The 8,934-nt window shown below is 39.2% G+C and overlaps 1 long non-coding RNA gene across 1 annotated transcript; it reads right to left on the bottom strand.

Annotated features, from left to right (window-relative positions):
* Positions 1 to 4,015: 4,015 nt before the first annotated feature.
* Positions 4,016 to 7,722, bottom strand: LOC129639247 (uncharacterized). Its single transcript, XR_008708300.1, has 3 exons — positions 7,469 to 7,722; positions 4,506 to 4,829; positions 4,016 to 4,316 (listed from the first exon to the last, which is right to left on the bottom strand). It is a non-coding gene; the product is annotated as an uncharacterized LOC129639247 (long non-coding RNA).
* Positions 7,723 to 8,934: the final 1,212 nt, after the last annotated feature.

The raw sequence follows: 8,934 nt of genomic DNA, 5'->3' as shown, positions 1-8,934 counted from the left end.
TTTAGGTTATGCTCAGTGATATAAGCCAGTCACAGAAGTAAAATACTGCATAATTCCATTTATGTGAAGTATTTACAACAGTTAAGCTCATATAAGCAGCGATTAGAATGGTAGCCGGAGAAGGCAATGGCAACCCACTCCAGTACTCTTGCCTGGAACATCCCATGGATGGAGAAGCCAGGTACGCTGCAGTCCATGGGGTCACGAAGAGTCGGAGATGACTGAGCGACTTCACTTTCACTTTCATTCACTGGAGAAGGAAATGGCAACCCACTCCAGTGCTCCTGCCTGGAGAATCCCAGGGACGGCAGAGCCTGGTGGGCTGCAGTCTATGGGATTGCACAGAGTTGGACACGACTGAAACGACTTAGCAGCAGCAGCAGAATGGTGGCTGTCAGGAGCTAGGAGAAGAGGAGATAGTGCATTTTTATTTGATGAGTATAAAGTTTCAATTACTCAAGATAAATATATTATAGTTTTGCTATACAATATTGTGTCTTGAGTTAATAATGCTGTGTGGTACACTCAAAAACTTGTAAGAGGGTAGATGTCATGTTAAGTGTTCTTACCACACACATAGAAAAAAAAAACATAAAAAAGCAATAATGAAGGAACATAAGGAAAAGGGAGGTTTTGGATATATTTATTATTTTGATTATGGTGATGGTGTCATGGGTGTGTGTGTGTGTGTGTGTGCATGCTCAGTCCCTCAGTTGTCTCTGACTCTTTGTGATCCCGTGGACAGTAGCCTGCCAGGCTCCTCTGTCCATGGGATTCTCTAGGCAAGAATACTGGAGTGGGTTGCCATGCCCTCCTCCAAGGGATCTTCCTGACCCAAGGATCGAACCTATGTCTTCTGCGTCTCCTGCATTGGCAGGCAGATTCATCACTAAGCCACCTGGGACCCATCATGTGTGTATACATATGCCCAAACTCATCAAATGGTACATGTTAGACATATGCAGGCAAAATCAGACATGTAGATCAGTGGAACAGAATAAGGAGTCCAAGAATAAACCCACACACCTACAGTCAACTAATCTATAACAAAGGAGATAAGAATATACCATGGAGAAAAGATAGTCTCTTCAATAAGTGGAACTGGGAAAGGTGGACAGTCTCATGTAAATCAATTAAGTTAGAACATAAACTCACAGCATATATCAAAATAAACTCAAAATGGCTTAAAGACCTAAATATAAGTCATGACGCCATAAACCTCGTAGAAGAGAATGTAGGCAAAACATTCTCAGACATAAATTGTAACAATCTTTTCTTAGATCAGTCTCCCAAGGCAAAATAAATACAAGCAAAAATAAATGAATGGAACATAATCAAACTTAAAAGCTTTTGCACAGCAAAGGAAACCATAAACAAAATGAAAAGATAACCTATAGAATGGGATAAAACATTTATAAATGATGCAAATGACAAGGGATTAATTTCCAAAATATACAAACGGTTCATACAATTCAATAGAAAAAAAATCAAACAACCTTAAGTTTGTTTCCTATGTCTGTGAGTCTGTGAACTTATTTACAAAATGAAAATAGACTCACAGACATAGAAAACAAACTTATGTTACCAAAGGGGATAGCAGGGTAGGGGGGAGATAAATTAGGAGTTTGGGATTAATGTACACACTACTGTATATAAAATAGGTAAACAATAAGGACATACTATATAGTGCAGGGAACTCGACTCAATATTCTGTAACAACTTACATGGAACATATAAAAGGATCCTCCCCACAGGAACGTGCAGATGGGATTGTGAAGCCTCATTGGGACAATACATCTCAGGGCTACTGACAAGGGCTGATTTGAAAGGAGGCATTGTGAATACAAACAAAGGTTGCAGCTATTTTCCTGATATTGTGTCCAATATATCCAAAATCATAAATCATAGAGTCCCAAAAAGAAACTAAAGGTCATTTTGTCATCTTTACAAAAAAGGAATATGATTTTTCAGATTACCTGTTTCTTGTGACTTCTTGTTAGTTTGTGTCTTTCAGGGAATTTGTCCATTTTATCTAAGCTGTCAAATTTATGGGCATAGAGTTATCCATATTATTACCTAATTATCCTGTTAATGTCCATAGTACCCATAATGATATCCTCTCTTTTATTACAAATTTTGGTAATTTATGTTTTCTCTCTTTTGCTCAGCCCATCTGGCTAGAGTTTTAGCAATTTTATTGATTTTTATAAACAACAAGGTTTTTGTTTTCATTGATTTTCTATTTTTAATTTTTGATTTCTGCCTTTATCTTTTTTAGTTGTTGTTAATATTTATCTATTTATTCAGCTGTGCTGGGTCTTAGTTGCAGCATGCAGGACCTCCAAACTTCGTTGTAGCATGAGGGTTCTTCAATTGTGCCATGTGAACACTTAATTGCAGCATGTGGGTTCTAGTTCCCTGCCCAGGGATTGAATCAAAGTCCTCTGCATTGGGAGCATGGAGTCTTAGCCATTGGACCTCCAAGGAAGCCCTGATTTATGGATGGTTTAACAGAAATTTATTTCTCATAGTTCTTAAAGCTGGAAAGTTCAAACTCATGGTGTCAACAGATTTGGTTCATGGTGAGGGCCCTCTTCTTGGGTAGAAGACAAATGCCTTCTTACTGTATTCTTTTTTTTTTCCTCATCTTTTTTAAAAAATTTTATTATTATTATTATTACTTTTTACTTTACAATATTGTATTGGTTTTGCCATACATCAACATGCATCTGCCATGGGTGTACACGTGTACAAGCTTGTTACCCTCATCTTCTTATAAAGGCACAATTCCATTATGATGTCTTTACCCCATGACCTGATCCAAACTCAATTACCTCCCAAAGGCCCCTCCTCCAAATACCATCACACTGGGGATTTAAGGTTTCAATATGTGAATTTTAGGGGGACACAAACATTCAATTCATAACAGGAAGGAAGTGAATGTCTCTAAAATGGCAATATGAGGCTTCACTTGATGATGGGAATGTTCTGTATCTTAACTGTATCAATGACAAAATCATGGTTGTGACACTGTACAAGAAGGAAGATGTTACCATTGTGGAAAACTGGCTAAAGGGTTCATGAGATCTAGCTATATTATTTCCTACAACTACATGTGAATCTACAATTATCTAAAAATAAAAAGTTTAATTACCAGTGTGTTTGCACACTAGGCTCCCCTTTAGTGCCTGCACCAAGGAGGCAATTCCCATTCCCTCTCCCACCCTCGGTAGCCAACTGTTTCATCCCAAATATTCTTAACAAGTGACCTAATCAGTGTGGGGTCGTAGCCTCCAAACACTATTCTTTTCTCGGAGGTGTTGTCCATGACTTTTAGTGGGGTGAGTCTTTCTGTCCACTTGGAGGCCTTTAGCTGCTTATAGCACAGGGTGTTATGCTTAGTTGCTCAGTTGTGTCCGACTCTTTGTGATCCCATGGACTGTAGCCCACCAGGCTCCTCTGTCCATGTTATTTCCCAGGCAAGAATACTGGAGTGGGTAACCATTCCCTTCTCCAGGGGATCTTCCCAACCCAGGGATTGAACCCAAGTCTCCCACATTGCAGGCGGATTCTTTATTGTCTGAGCCACCAGGGAAGCCACACAGGGTAGGATGCACCAAACACCACTGTGTCATGGCCTAGAGGTGATTATTTGATGTATTTTTCTGCCTTTGGGGGTAGGGGCCAGTGACACATTTCACCTAATATAGGTTACTGCAATCTATACCATGATGTGATATGACTACTGTCCAACCCCCGACAAGCCCATGCAGAAACTCCAGGACATGGCCCCTTGCCCAGAAGATAGTGTGAAGAAATTTGTCTTTAGTGCTCAGACCTCACCTCAATTTCTGGCTAACTGTAGACCTTCTGTTCCAATCCCCAACTTCACAGAACCCCACCTTTGTCTGTCTCACACCCCTGCCTCTCCCCTTCTTCTCTCCTGACCATCAGAGAGCGTACAAAGACAGACACAAATCTTCAACAACAGCTTTTTATTTTTCTCATAACCATGAGTGTATCACATTGATGCCTAGTTTGGTCTCTAAGTAACTAGCCATTTCTCATGAGCTAGACTTTAAAGATTCTTCAGGGATTTCTGTGGTCTCCGTCACCATTCCCAAATTCTGCCTGCCCTGGTCATCACCAGAAATGGTGGCTTTCTTCACAGTCTCTTGATTTTGCTTTGGTTCAGTTTGGTTTTCAGTCCGTGTCTCATTCATCCTGGGATGACAGTTGGTTAGTACTGGCATAAAGCGTCTTCTGCTCACATTCCCTTGATGGCATCTTTTCATTTGCATGATTCTCTTGGCTTTCTGTAAAGACAATACAATCAGCACAGAGGGGCCATGGTTTGGGGTGAGAGGGTGGGGGATAGATGAGAACAGGGGCTTTGAGAAAAGGACTGCGGGCTCAAGAGGGGAATGCCAGGTAAGGCCAGGGTAAGACTCTTGTGGGAGTGTTAATGGGGAAGAGGATGAGGACTTTGAGTGGGGTTATCTCACCTTCACACTACCTCCAGGCCTGTATGCAGAGGGCATCCTCTTCTTCCCTGCTTTGGTGTTTGAGGTCTGCTGTTCTACAGAAGTGGTAGGTGTTTGTGATTTCCAGGTCTCCCTCTCCATATTGGTGCTCCCAATGCTCCACCAGTCTTCCTGATCTGTCCATATATGCCCCTCCCAGAACAAGGAAGGGCCACACCCTTAGGCTTTGTTTGGTCAGCAAGGCTGTCTTCCAGCCAATGGTAGCCCTGGAGGGCTTAGACATCACCAAGCACCATCGTGACACATTCATGGAGGAGGGGGAGATGCTGGCAAGGCCAAATCGCTCTGGTAGGAGAAAGGGGTCATTTTTAACACTCTTAAATGACCCTTGAAACTGACCTATCACCCTCCTCATCTCCCCATGTCAAGTCTGATGGATTACATGGCAGGGAGAGGGTGTCTCCTCCAAACATTTCCCAGAACCACCGTATTCAGTGGTGTGCTCTGGTTTCTCTTATGCTTCAACCTTACCAAGGGTTTTTGGTATGTCTCACCTTCAATCCATCCAGGGTAATATGACCATATTTAAGTCTGTGTGGATGGGAATTATCTCATTTCCCTCCTACAAATATCTCTACACACTTTGAAGACCCACTCACTTCTTGGCTACTACCAAGGAAATTTTTCATCCTACCTTTTTTCTCCAGTGTCTATACAACTCTCCTCAGTTTTCTGTTTTCCAGTCTTAAATCACTGCCTTCAGGCTGTCAAGACTTCAGTGGATAAACTTGCTATGTTGGGGGTCCTAATTTTGTTTCAAATGTGGGAGGTCTTGCTCATCTCAATAGGTGTACTATTCAGGCTTAGGTTCTAACAGTTTAGGGAGGATGAGGCTGATCATACAAGCTGCAAGCTGTGCTGGGTGTTTGCATGCAAAAAAAAAACTACAACCTAAAAGTGTCCCTTGCATTCCTATACACTAATAATGAGAAAACAGAAAGAGAAATTAAGGAAACAATTCCATTCACCATTGCAACGGAAAGAATAAAATACTTAGGAATATATCTACCTAAAGAAACTAAAGACCTATATATAGAAAACTATAAAACACTGGTGAAAGAAATCAAAGAGGACACTAACAGATGGAGAAATATACCATGTTCATGGATTGGAAGAATCAATATAGTGAAAATGAGTATACTACCCAAAGCAATTTATAGATTCAATGCAATCCCTATCAAGCTACCAACGGTATTCTTCACAGAGCTAGAACAAATAATTTCACAATTTGTATGGAAATACAAAAAACCTCGAATAGCCAAAGCTATCTTGAGAAAGAAGAATGGAACTGGAGGAATCAACCTACCTGACTTCAGGCTCTATTACAAAGCCACAGTTATCAAAACAGTATGGTACTGGCACAAAGACAGAAATATAGATCAAGGGAACAAAATAGAAAGCCCAGAGATAAATCCACGCACATATGGACACCTTATCTTTGACAAAGGAGGCAAGAATATACAATGGATTAAAGACAATCTCTTTAACAAGTGGTGCTGGGAAAACTGGTTAACCACTTGTAAAAGAATGAAACGAGAGCACTTTCTAACACCATACACAAAACTAAACTCAAAATGGATTAAAGATCTCAATGTAAGACCAGAAACTATAAAACTCCTAGAGGAGAACATAGGCAAAACACTCTCCGACATACATCACAGCAGGATCCTCTATGACCCACCTCCCAGAATATTGGAAATAAAAGCAAAAATAAACAAATGGGACCTAATTAAACTTAAAAGCTTCTGCACAACAAAGGAAACTATAAGCAAGGAGAAAAGACAGCCTTCAGAATGGGAGAAAATAATAGCAAATGAAGCAACTGACAAACAACTAATCTCAAAAATATACAAGCAACACCTACAGCTCAATCCCAGAAAAATAAATGACCCAATCAAAAAATGGGCCAAAGAACTAAACAGACATTTCTCCAAAGAAGACATACAGATGGCTAACAAACACATGAAAAGATGCTCAACATCACTCATTATCAGAGAAATGCAAATCAAAACCACTATGAGGTACCATTTCACGCCAGTCAGAATGACTGCGATCCAAAAGTCTACAAGCAATAAATGCTGGAAAGGGTGTGGAGAAAAGGGAACCCTCTTACACTGTTGGTGGGAATGCAAACTAGTCCAGCCACTATGGAGAACAGTGTGGAGATTCCTTAAAAAACTGGAAATAGAACTGCCTTATGATCCAGCAATCCCACTGCTGGGCATACACACTGAGGAAACCAGAATTGAAAGAGACACGTGTACCCCAATGTTCATCGCAGCACTGTTTATAATAGCCAGGACATGGAAGCAACCTAGATGTCCATCAGCAGATGAATGGATAAGAAAGCAGTGGTACATATACACAATGGAGTATTACTCAGCCATTAAAAAGAATACCTTTGAATCAGTTCTAATGAGGTGGATGAAACTGGAGCCTATTATACAGAGTGAAGTAAGCCAGAAAGAAAAACACCAATACAGTATACTAACGCATATATATGGAATTTAGAAAGATGGTAACAATAACCCTGTATATGAGACAGCAAAAGAGACACTGATGTATAGACCAGTCTTTTGGACTCTGTGGGAGAGGGAGAGGGTGGGATGATTTGGGAGAATGGCATTGAAATACGTATAATATCATATATGAAACGAGTCGCCAATCCAGGTTCGATGCACGATACTGGATGCTTGGGGCTGATGCACTGGGACGACCCAGAGGGATGGTATGGGGAGGAAGGAGGGAGGAGGGTTCAGGATGGGGAACACATGTATACCTGTGGCGGATTCATTTCGATATTTGGCAAAACCAATACAATATTGTAAAGTTTAAAAATAAAATAAAATTTAAAAAAAATAAAATAAAAGTGAAGAATGCATGCAGGGAGGGGCTTGGATTAACCAGATGAATGTGTTACTTACATTAAAAAGTTCTTCTCAACAGGTATTCTCACCTGCAGGACACTTTTATCACTTTATTTTACCATTGGAATTGATAGTGTCTTAACTCTTTTCCTTCTAAGGAAGCCTTCTGGAGATATACACCTTACTTTCCTGGAGGGACACTGGTGGGATTCTTTTTTTATGAACAGCTGTAACAAGCTTCCAGCTTCTTGGTGGAGACACTTTGTGATCAATTTTGTTCCATTTACTTCCCTAGGTAGAGGGTCCCTCATTTGAGTTTTGCCCCTGTACTAAAAGAATGATGGAGTTAGCCATAGGCCAGAGTGGATGTATTCACATCAGAAAAAGGACCTTTCAAAGGAAAGAATATCATCAAAGCTAAAGAAGTAATTGCATAATAATAAAATTGTCAATTAATCCAAAGAAGAAAAATTCCTTACATTTTTCTCCTAATAGCAGAGCTTCAAACTATATTAAACAAAAACTGAAAGAACTGCAAGGAGAAGCAGACAAATTCACAGTCATAGAGATTTCAATATCCTTATTTTGATAAGTGAAAAAAACAAGTAGGAAAATCAGTAAATATATAGAAAATATGAACTATAATATCAATTCAATTAATCTAGTTGACATTTACAGAATAATCTCAGTAACATGAGAATTTACATCCTTTTCAAGTTCACAACTGACATTTATCAAGATAGATATAATATTCTGGTCATAAAGCAAGTCTGAATAAATTTAGAAGGGTTCAAGTTATGCACACTTTATTCTCTGACCACAATGGAATTAAATTTGAAGTCAATAAAAGAAACATGACTGGAAAAATCCCAAATACTTGGGAAAACTAAATGATGCACTCTTAAATAACTAATGGGTCAAAGAATAAATTAAAGAGAAATTACAATATATTTTAAACAGAATAAAAATGAAAACACAATAGAAATTATGTGATGCCACCAAAGCAGTATGTACAGGGAAATTTTATATTGCTAAACGTCTGTATTTCAAAAGAAGAAATACCTCCAATCAATGACCTTAGCCTCTCTCTTAAATATCTATAAAAGAAAAGCATGTTAAACTCCAAAAAGTAGTTGAAAGAAAATAATAAAGACCAAATAATATCAATAAAATAGAAAAACAATAGAGAAAATCAATGAGCCCAAAAGGGAATTCTTTGAGAACAGCAATAAAATTGATAAACCTAGCCAGACAAATAAAAACAAAAGCAGAAAAGAGACAAATAGCTGATATCAGGTAGGGGAAAGGTGACATAATAGCAGATTCTAGGGACAAAAAAGAAAAGAAAATAGTATGAATAATGTATGCCAATAAATGTGACTTTAATGAAATAGATTCTATGAAAGACACAAACTACCAAAGCTCACCCAAAAATAAATACTTTTCAGTTACACCTGCTGCTGCTGCTGCTGCTAAGTCACTTCAGTTGTGTCCAACTCTGTGTGACCCCATAGACGGCAGCC

The sequence above is a fragment of the Bubalus kerabau genome, chromosome X (assembly GCF_029407905.1).
Source record: "Bubalus kerabau isolate K-KA32 ecotype Philippines breed swamp buffalo chromosome X, PCC_UOA_SB_1v2, whole genome shotgun sequence".
NCBI lineage: Eukaryota > Metazoa > Chordata > Mammalia > Artiodactyla > Bovidae > Bubalus > Bubalus kerabau.
This window is presented reverse-complemented; position numbering and strand designations above follow the sequence as displayed.